Source organism: Pteronotus mesoamericanus, unplaced genomic scaffold, assembly GCF_021234165.1.
Source record: "Pteronotus mesoamericanus isolate MK-2021 breed Mesoamerican mustached bat unplaced genomic scaffold, CSHL_Meso_final scaffold_125, whole genome shotgun sequence".
NCBI classification, from domain to species: Eukaryota; Metazoa; Chordata; class Mammalia; order Chiroptera; family Mormoopidae; genus Pteronotus; species Pteronotus mesoamericanus.
In genome coordinates, this window is record NW_026555304.1 from 12,605,583 (window position 1) to 12,614,684 (window position 9,102).

General features: G+C 39.7%; 1 pseudogene; it reads left to right on the plus strand.

The window, feature by feature from the left end:
- LOC129082275 (procathepsin L-like) overlaps positions 1-8,786 on the plus strand; it is a 32,457-nt pseudogene extending 23,671 nt beyond the window's left edge.
- Positions 8,787-9,102: the final 316 nt, after the last annotated feature.

The window sequence follows — 9,102 nt, forward strand, 5'->3', positions numbered from 1 at the left end:
AGCTTTTAGTTTGGTGTACTTCCACTTGTTTATATTTACTGTTGTTGTTTTGGCTTTTGGTGTCAGATATTTTTAAAAGAATCACCAAGACCTATGTCAAGAAACTTAATGCCTATATTTTCTTCAGAGTTTGTATGGCTTGAGGTCTTCCACTGAAGTCTTCAATGCATTTTTTTTGTCTGTATTGTGTACATGATGTTAGATAACGGTCCTGTTTCATGCTTTTAAATGTAGCCATCCAGTTTGTCTAACACTATTTAGTGAAGAGATTGTTATTTCCCCATTGTATGTCCTCAGCTTCTTTGCTGTAGATTAATTGACCATGTGTGTGGGTTTGTTTCTGGGCTTTCTATGGTGGTTCACTGATCTATGGGTCTGTTTTTGTTAGTGCCATGTTGTTTCAAATGCTACAGCTTTGTAACATAGTGTGAAATCTGGATGAGCCTCAGAAACTGGATAATACCCAAATAAATAAGCAAATTAATGAATAAATTTAAATTTTTGTTAAAATAAAAATATGCTGATAAAAAAATGAATGCAGAGTAAAATGTTAGTCTCTCCAACATTCTTCCTTACTTTCAGAGATAAGTATTACAGTTTGGTGTATATTCTTCTAAATTTTCTCTCTGTATGAACTTATGTCTACTTTCAAAATACATAGAGTCCGTCATTTTATTTTGGCTTTAACTTGGTTCATACCACACACATCTTACTGAAATTTGTTTTTAACTCAGCTGTAAATGCTGGACAACTTGTCATGTTTCACACATCACCATAATTAAACATTTCTTAATCAGTGATACTTAGGTTATTTTCAAAGTTTTGCTATCACAAAGAGAACTGCAATAAACACCTTTGATTATGTGAAGTACGTACATTCGAGAAAAGACGAGCATTTCCTGTATCTGAATCAAAAAGGGCATAAAGTTACAAAGCAAAAAAAAAAAATAAATAAATAAGAGGATGCATTTATTCACACTTTCACCAATGTTAAATATCATCAGTCTTTTATATTTCCACAGAATCAAAAAGTTTAAAATAAAAGACATCTTATTTTAATTTACATCTCCTAGATAATGGGAGGTGAGCCTCTCCCAGTACTTTGTCTCCTTTAGCTCACACTCTGAGACCAAGTCAGGCCATGGGGTGAAATCTATGGCAGGAGCCAGCCTTGTCTCTTAATTCTTTGACTCAATGCTTTCATTACATTGGAGGAGCCAAAGAGATGAGACATCTAAGACAGAGGCTGCAAACTGAAATGCTTTGGAGAACCAAACAGGAAATTGTGAGAACCGAAGGGGAAGCACTAGTGAGTAGTGAGGGTTTGGTAATGGGGGAGTGCTGACCTTACTAAAGGGATTCTCATTTGTAAAATAGCTAATGATCGTAGAAGCTGAATTTCACTAGTCTCAGATATTGCGACTTTAACATCTGAAACTGTTCAGAGCGCACTCGCAGAGAATGGCCCTTGCTGTGGGGAGTTTTCAGCAGAGAGTGGCTTCTTGAGACCAGCTCCTATGAAGGCCATAACTCCATAGCACCCTTTCCTAACTCAATAGGGCATTCATCCCTGTTCTAATTACAAATAAAGACCATAGCTTATTTCTTTGTCTCGAAGAGTGGAGGAGAGCAGTGTGGGAGAAGAATATGAAAATGATTGAACAGCACAATCAGGAACACAGCCAAGGGAAACACAGCTTCACCATGGCAATGAATGCCTTTGGTGACATGGCGAGTGTGGCACTGGGGGCATCAGTGTTTGTGCTCCCTGTCCTAGCTCTGTAGCACAATAACTGTGCTTTGCAATGCTCTATTTCCTTTTCCTTGAAGACCACTCAAGAATTCAGGAAGATGATGAATGGCTTTTGAAAACAGAAGCACATGAAGGGGAAAGTGTTTCCAGAACTTCTCCCCACATCTGTGGATTGAAGAGAGCAAGGCTATGAAACTCCTGTGAAGGATCAGGTATGATGGCATTCAGCAGGCCTCTGCAAGGGTAAAGACAAAAATGATTTTGTGGCATTTTCATGGTAGAGTATAAAACAATATTCAGTTTGTTTTTAAAGAGAATTTTCAGATACGTGGGCTATTGATAGCCTTGCTATTTGTTTTTTAGACTGAGAGCTCTTACATTTTATTTTCATGGTCTGTGTGCTTCTGGTTGGGCTCTTAGTGCAGCTGGTGCTCTTGAAGGACTGGCATTCTGTGCATTAAACCACCTTGTTTGACTGAGTAAGCAGAACCTGATGGACTGTTCTCAGCCTCAAGGCAGTGTGGGCTGCAGCGGTGGCAACATGAATTATGCCTTCAAGTATGTTATGAACAAGGGAGTCCTGGGCCTAGAGGAATACTATCCATATAATGCAAAGGTGAAAGGTGCCTGTTACCTTGCTATCATCCCAGCTCTGCTTTTGAAATCCAACATTCTAGAGAAAAATCTATTTCTGCAAACTGTTAGAACTGTCATTAAGATATATTAGCTTTGCACAGTTCTTCCTTAATATGGTTAAGTGATTTTTTTTTCTGTTTCTATGTTACATGGAGATGTACTTCACATTCTATATACAGAACAAATTTTTCCAGAGGGAATAATTTCTTATGAGCTGATAGATTTAGAGTTTCTCCTTGAGTAAGCACACCAGCTAATTTTTAGATTTTTCCAAGCAACCCACAGCATTTCATCTTCTGAGATGCTTTATAACAAACTTGACTTGGAAAATATTAAGTTGCAAACTGTGAGGACCTCCTGTTCTCCAGGCGGTGTGTGGTAGTAATCAAGAGCTCTCCTTTTAACTTTGAAAGAAAGGAATCTGCAGAGACAAACCTATTTTACTGCACACTTCCCTGGCTTCGAAAACATTCGTAACTGAGAGAGTTCCCTTATGAAAGCTGTGGCAGCTGTGAGGCCTGTCTCTGTTGCGATGGATGCCAGCCAGTATAGCTTTCAGTTCTATGAAAAAGGTAGGCATTTGTTTTTGAATAAATTAAGGCAGAAAAGTTGAAAAAAAATCCATGACATACAACAAGATTGAGTCTTTGGTATATAGAATTCAATGTAGAATTTTTTAGCGTGGGGATTAAACATAGCTGAGGTGGGGGGTCGATGTGTTGTGGGGAGTGTGGGACGAGGGTGCTCCTGGATTTGAGGGTTACCACCTGGGGCCAGCTGAGGAGGAACTGGGGTCTGAATCCCGCAGAGCCCATCCCGGGGTTGTCACAGATGGGGGGAATAAACACGGGTCATTGCAAACACTTCTCTGTTTGCCAGGAAAGGGGACATGGCAACTTTCCTCTAGTGGGGAAGGAAGGCCCCGAACCCCATGTCCAAAGGCTTTTATTGAGAACCATATGCACAGGGGTATACAGCAAAACTCATCAATCAGTGTCAAAAGGCTATGTTTACAGAAAGCAAATAGAGATCATAAATAACAATGGGAGGAACAGAGATCTGCCTCAGGTCAAGGTCTATGAATAATGTAAGTCTCCTTCCCAGTATGAGCCAGTTATCATAGCTTTAGAGGGAAGAACAAAGTATGATCAGAGGAACTTACTTCTAGGCCTGATTGTCCCCGGGAACCACCCAATCCAGTTTAGGGCTGTACCTGCCTTTAGTACTGTTCCAAGCCTGAGCTAGACAAGTGGAGCAGAGCCAACAAGAGATAAAGAGACTTCTTTCAGATAGAATGAGGGCTCCAGCCATGTCCAAGCCAAGCCGAGGGGTGCGGGCCTTTTTGCCCTTTCTCTGTGTCTCCCAAGTCCTTGTCTGCTCCCCATACTGGCCAATGTCTGTATTAGGTTGTCTCTCCTCGCTAGAGAACTTACCTGTCATGGATCACCGACCATCACAAGATCAAGCAGAGGGATGCGAGGGGGGTAAGAGCTGTGCCCCTGCCAGGGGGACAGGTTTTACCTCCTCAGTGACCTGTTTTCCCAAGGCTTCCTTAATTATTTCCAGCCTTGGGGCCCTTTCGCCTGTTGGTGAGGCTAGTCCCTGAAACCAGACGGGATGTTTCCCAACAAGCTGATCCTTCCGTCCATGTAACATTTGTGTCTGATGTTTCCATTTGACATGACTTGACTCATACCTCCATGATGCTAAGCACTACACACACACACACACACACACACACGTATATATGTGTATATATATTTAGAGCCATATAATTTGACGGATGTAGCTTTACTTTACATTTTCTACTTGTTAGATCTTTTGAATTTTCCAAATAATTTTACTCTTTTAAACTGGAAAGACCCCTTGGCTCAAATAATTTTGTGTTCTGTGCTTTCCTTAGACCAACATCCTAAAAGTAGAATGACAGTGTTTCAATGAGTGGTCTTTTATATCTCTTGATAAGTTGTTTGTAAAAGAGATTGTATTTCTGATATATTAGATTTTGCTTTTCAATATTATCTGGATTTATGATGTTTGACTGTATTTTGAGTCTTCCTTCATTGTGATTAGTAGGCTGTTATGTGTCCTTACTGCAGCATTGACTTTTACTTTTTCAGGCATTTATTATGGTCCAAAATGCAGAAATAAACATCTGAATCATGGTGTTCTGGTGGTTGGCTATGGCTTTGAAGAAGCAGAATCCGATAACAATAAATATTGGCTTGTCAAGAACAGGTATAAAATGTCCAAAATACTTGTAGTGGAAATTGAAAATTGAATCTGTTTTGGAATCAGTATTTGAGCACAGGTCATCAAATAATTGAGCATGTTTCCATAATCTCAGCAGTTTTTGTCCCACTTAGGATGATCATAGATATATGAGTGTTTGATTATAATGTTAAGATTCTATCTCAAGCTTTCCAGGTATTGATATAGTTTTGGTACCATTACATTTATAAATTTGAAATTTTACTTAATTCTGAAACACATCTGGCTCCCAAGAATTTTCTTTTTCTGTCTCTAATTTTGCAGTTTTGTGAAGTGTCTGGGGATAGATTTATGTGCAAGTTTAGAACTCAACAAGGCCAAGAACAGCTGATTCTACAAAGCTGATGTTATCTGGTGTTATTTTTAATAAATATAAATGTGTTTGATTCTTTGTATAAAATGGAAAACCCTCACTTTTTTTCAGCTGGGATACATCTTGGGGCATGGATGGCTACTGGAAGATGGCCGGAGACCGGGACAACCACGGTGGCATCGCCATTGTGGCCAGCTGCCCGTTCCGCGAGATGCTGGTGATAAAGAGAGACTTGATTGAGACAAAATGTCCAGAGGAGGAATTTTATCTTAAAACTGACCCAACCTTGTTGTGTGGGATAAAACACTTGAATAATGACAATCCAAGTTGTGATTTGAATTCTGTGATATTTTACACTGTTAAAATGGTACCACTTCTTTTATTACTGCTGGCAACAGCTTTACTCGACTAACTTGCCTAATGACTTTGAATTTTCATATATTAAAAGGATATGTAGAGTTTTACCTTTTAAAATAAAACTTGATTTCAGCCTTGGCTGGTGTAGCTCAATTGATTAGAGCGTAGTCCATAGACTGAGATGTTGCAAGTTTGATCCAGATAAGGGCAAATATCTAGGTTGCAGGCCTGATTCTGGGTCTGGGCCTGAATGGAGGGCAATCGCTGGATGTTTCTCTCTCACACCACTGTTTCTCTCCCTTTCTCTCTCTTTTTCTCTCCCTTTCTTTCTCTCTCTTCTTCTTTCTAAATGCAATGTAAACATGTCCTGAAATGAGGATAAACACATTAAATAAAACCTAATTTCAAAATACAAGTTGAGCTCCTTTTATTTTTTAATACATTAACTTTCTATAGACTCAAAAATGTAACAGGGCTCTGGAGACATAGCTGAATGTGCTGGTGATCAGTCAGGAGAATGCCTGGGGCCTTCTGGCTTTTCTAGTGGTAAATCTGCAGATCTTAGGTCAGCTGCCCATTACCTGTTTTTGACCCAGCATTTGAATGGAGCAAAATTTAACACAGGATTTATAAGGAAAAAGGTAAATTATTTTAATTAATAAAGACAACATTAACATTTTCAAAAAGTGGTGATACCTAGATAGGATTTCCAAACTAGAAAAGGATCTTAGAGGTCATCATCATTTGACACAAAATGGTCAATAGGCACCAAGTTACAGTACAAAAGTCACTGAACCAGTTTCCAGGGCATGGTTCCCAACTGTTCATGAAAACCACATGGCTAATTTGCAGTCAAGAATGCAACCTACATAGTGGATTGCCACGAATGTTTGTCTCCGGGTACATGAGCAATCAAGGTTAAGCTCCCAGATTTAAATCTGGGCTTTAAAAATAATGCTGTGGCCTTATAGGTGGGAAACAGCTGAGATCATTAGAAGTGATAGTCTAAGGCCTAATTTATACCTGACTATCCAATTACTGATTTTATTTTAAGGAAGAAAACCTCCTTACATTCTGCAGGCTAAAGAAGCATATAGTTCCATTTGTTCTCTGTGTTTAAAATTCTCATTTTCCCACTCAGGGAAATACATAGAGCAGGTGAAAGTATTTATTTAATAGACTTTCATTCCCTATGAGGACATGAAGTGGAGGACAACTGGAGCCTCAGCCCCCAAAGCCCCAGCAACCTCTGGTCAAGTTCATCTCTCCTGGACTGTGTGCCATGCTGGACCCTCAGTGTGGCCTTCCTTGTAGCTGCCTAAATTTCCAAAATTTTTACTTAAAATGATAAATGCATTGCAAGTGAAATTCTGTGGATTTTACGATCATATTATCAAGTACAGTCATAGGATCATTTCAGAAGCTTTGAAGGTGAATCCTTTCTGCCAGTTTGGACCTATATTGAAACATCTGGGATTGATGTGCACCCCCCACCCCACACATGCTGTGTCCCAGTCTTCACCATGAAACAGACATTTCCAACCTTAGCTAAGAGCTGGTGCTGTTAGGGAGAGGGAGGTAGCTGAGAACATCAGGAGGAAAAGAAATCTGACATGAACCCAGGGGAGCCAATCAGACAGGATAAAAGGTGTGTGTCCGAGCAGAGACTTGTGGTCAGAATCCCTGAGAAAAGAGAAATGGAGATTTACGGAAAGTGGGAAGTGAGTGAGGTGAGGTGTGGAAGATGAGGCGACGTCCACACTTGGGTGTTTAGGATACGGGGAACCATGAGGAGTACACTAAAAAGACTGTGTGCTTATCTGTTACTGTAAAACCTGGAAATGTACCAGCTGACAACAACCGTCTTTCCCAATTCCTAACTAGGCTTAACTGCACGGTTTACCACTAGAAGTCTCTCCTGCTTGCTGCAATCATCTGTAGGTCTAACTGGGTTCCTATCATTCATGTGACTCTCCTGGATGCTGGTATGGGCTGGGCATTCAGCCTGGGCTGTGGACAGGGCATCTCCGGTCCTGGTGTGGGCTCCCACAGAATGAAGCCTGACACGAAGGGAAATGTCTCTAGGTAAGTAGATCCGAATCCCATCGAAGAACCTGGCCTTAGTGCCCAGTGAAACCTGTGTTGCTGCATCATATTAGGAGCACATCAGTAAGGATAGCCCAGGTTCCTGAGGATGGGGCTGAGAGACGGAGTCATTTAGCTAAAGAGAGCATGCGATGGAAGCTATGGTTGTGGACATCTTTGGGAAATGCAATCTGCCACATTTGGACTCTGAATATCTTCTGGAAACAGCTCTTTTGTGACTGTTGCCTTAACGCCACATGGTAGGTTAGCTCAGGTGCTATCCACGAAAACTTGACACACAACCAAGACTCTAAGCAAATACCTAGGTACGGATATGAATGAAGGTGTGAAGACCTCTTAGATGACTAAGAAATAAAGCAGGTATTAGAAGCTTCTGCACTTTCAAAGACATTTATATTTATTTACACTTGTGAAAAGTTCCAAACTCTATTTATTATCAAAGTATTTTAAAAACAAGCCAATAGACATCAAATAAATAAAGTTAAAAAAAAACTTCAATTGGTACAAAAGACTTATCTGTAGCATAAACCAGTGTATCTCGTATTTTATATAGCTTCCTAATTTCTATCATATTTAAATTACAAAGGAAGGAATTGATTCAGAATATTATGAAGAGTAATTCAAATCTGTGGTGTAATTCATTGGTGTGTGGTTATAACCTTGGGTATCTTAGAGGAGTAGAAAAGGACTCAGAATAGTTAGGAATCTTGCTTTCAAAGCAGCACATGTTTTTCTGTCATTATCACTAAATCATAAACACAAATCAGAGGCAATTGAAGCCCTTTGTATTCCAATGTCTTATGATGGAAGAAAACATTAATTAATGGTAATTAGACCTATCTTGTGTTTTCCTATAGAAATTAAAACTGGTTGTGTTTTCTAAATACATCTTTCTTTAGAATGATATAAAAATCTACAAAGCAAACACTTTTTTGTATTTTAAATAGTATTAGTTGTGACATATATACAGGTGGGGCAAAAGTAGGTATATAGTTGTATGTGAAACAGAGTTTATTCTTGTATTATTGTTCATTAATTATTGTATGAGTTTCCATACAAACAACTCTGTAAACCTTCTCTTGCCCAACTGTGTATTTATCTTCCAAGTAAAGCTGCTTCACTTTAAACACTGAATTTTACAAATGCTCAAGATCACTTGTTTCTGTCAATGACTTACAAGTCTTACAAGTAAAAATATTACAAAGGCTGCTCTATCTTTTTTTATCCCACACTATATAAAAAGAATTGTAGTTTATGTACCTGAGGTTTATTGTCTAATTATTCTTTCAGCAAGAATATGGAGCACCTTTAACCAACTTTGCTGCATTGGGTTTGAGGACACAAGAATGAGGCAAATCATTTCAGACCCTCCTTTGCGGAGCTGATGTTCTCACGGGCGACCAAGCAAATTGGAGCCTGGCACCCAATCCCATGCGTCTGCGGCGCTGGCAAAAAGGGCTCTCAAGGGGGAGCCAAAAGGACACTCAGAGCCAAGCACAGGGACTTGGCGCCCTCTGGGGGACAGGGAAGGCCCTGCGCAAGGGCCATCTGAGCAAATTTCAAGATTTCATGCTTGTCCTATCTGGGAGGGAGAAACGGAGGCAGTTTCTCTTCCTGCATTCCAACTTTTTAATAATAAACTTTCATTATTTACATAATGTAACAT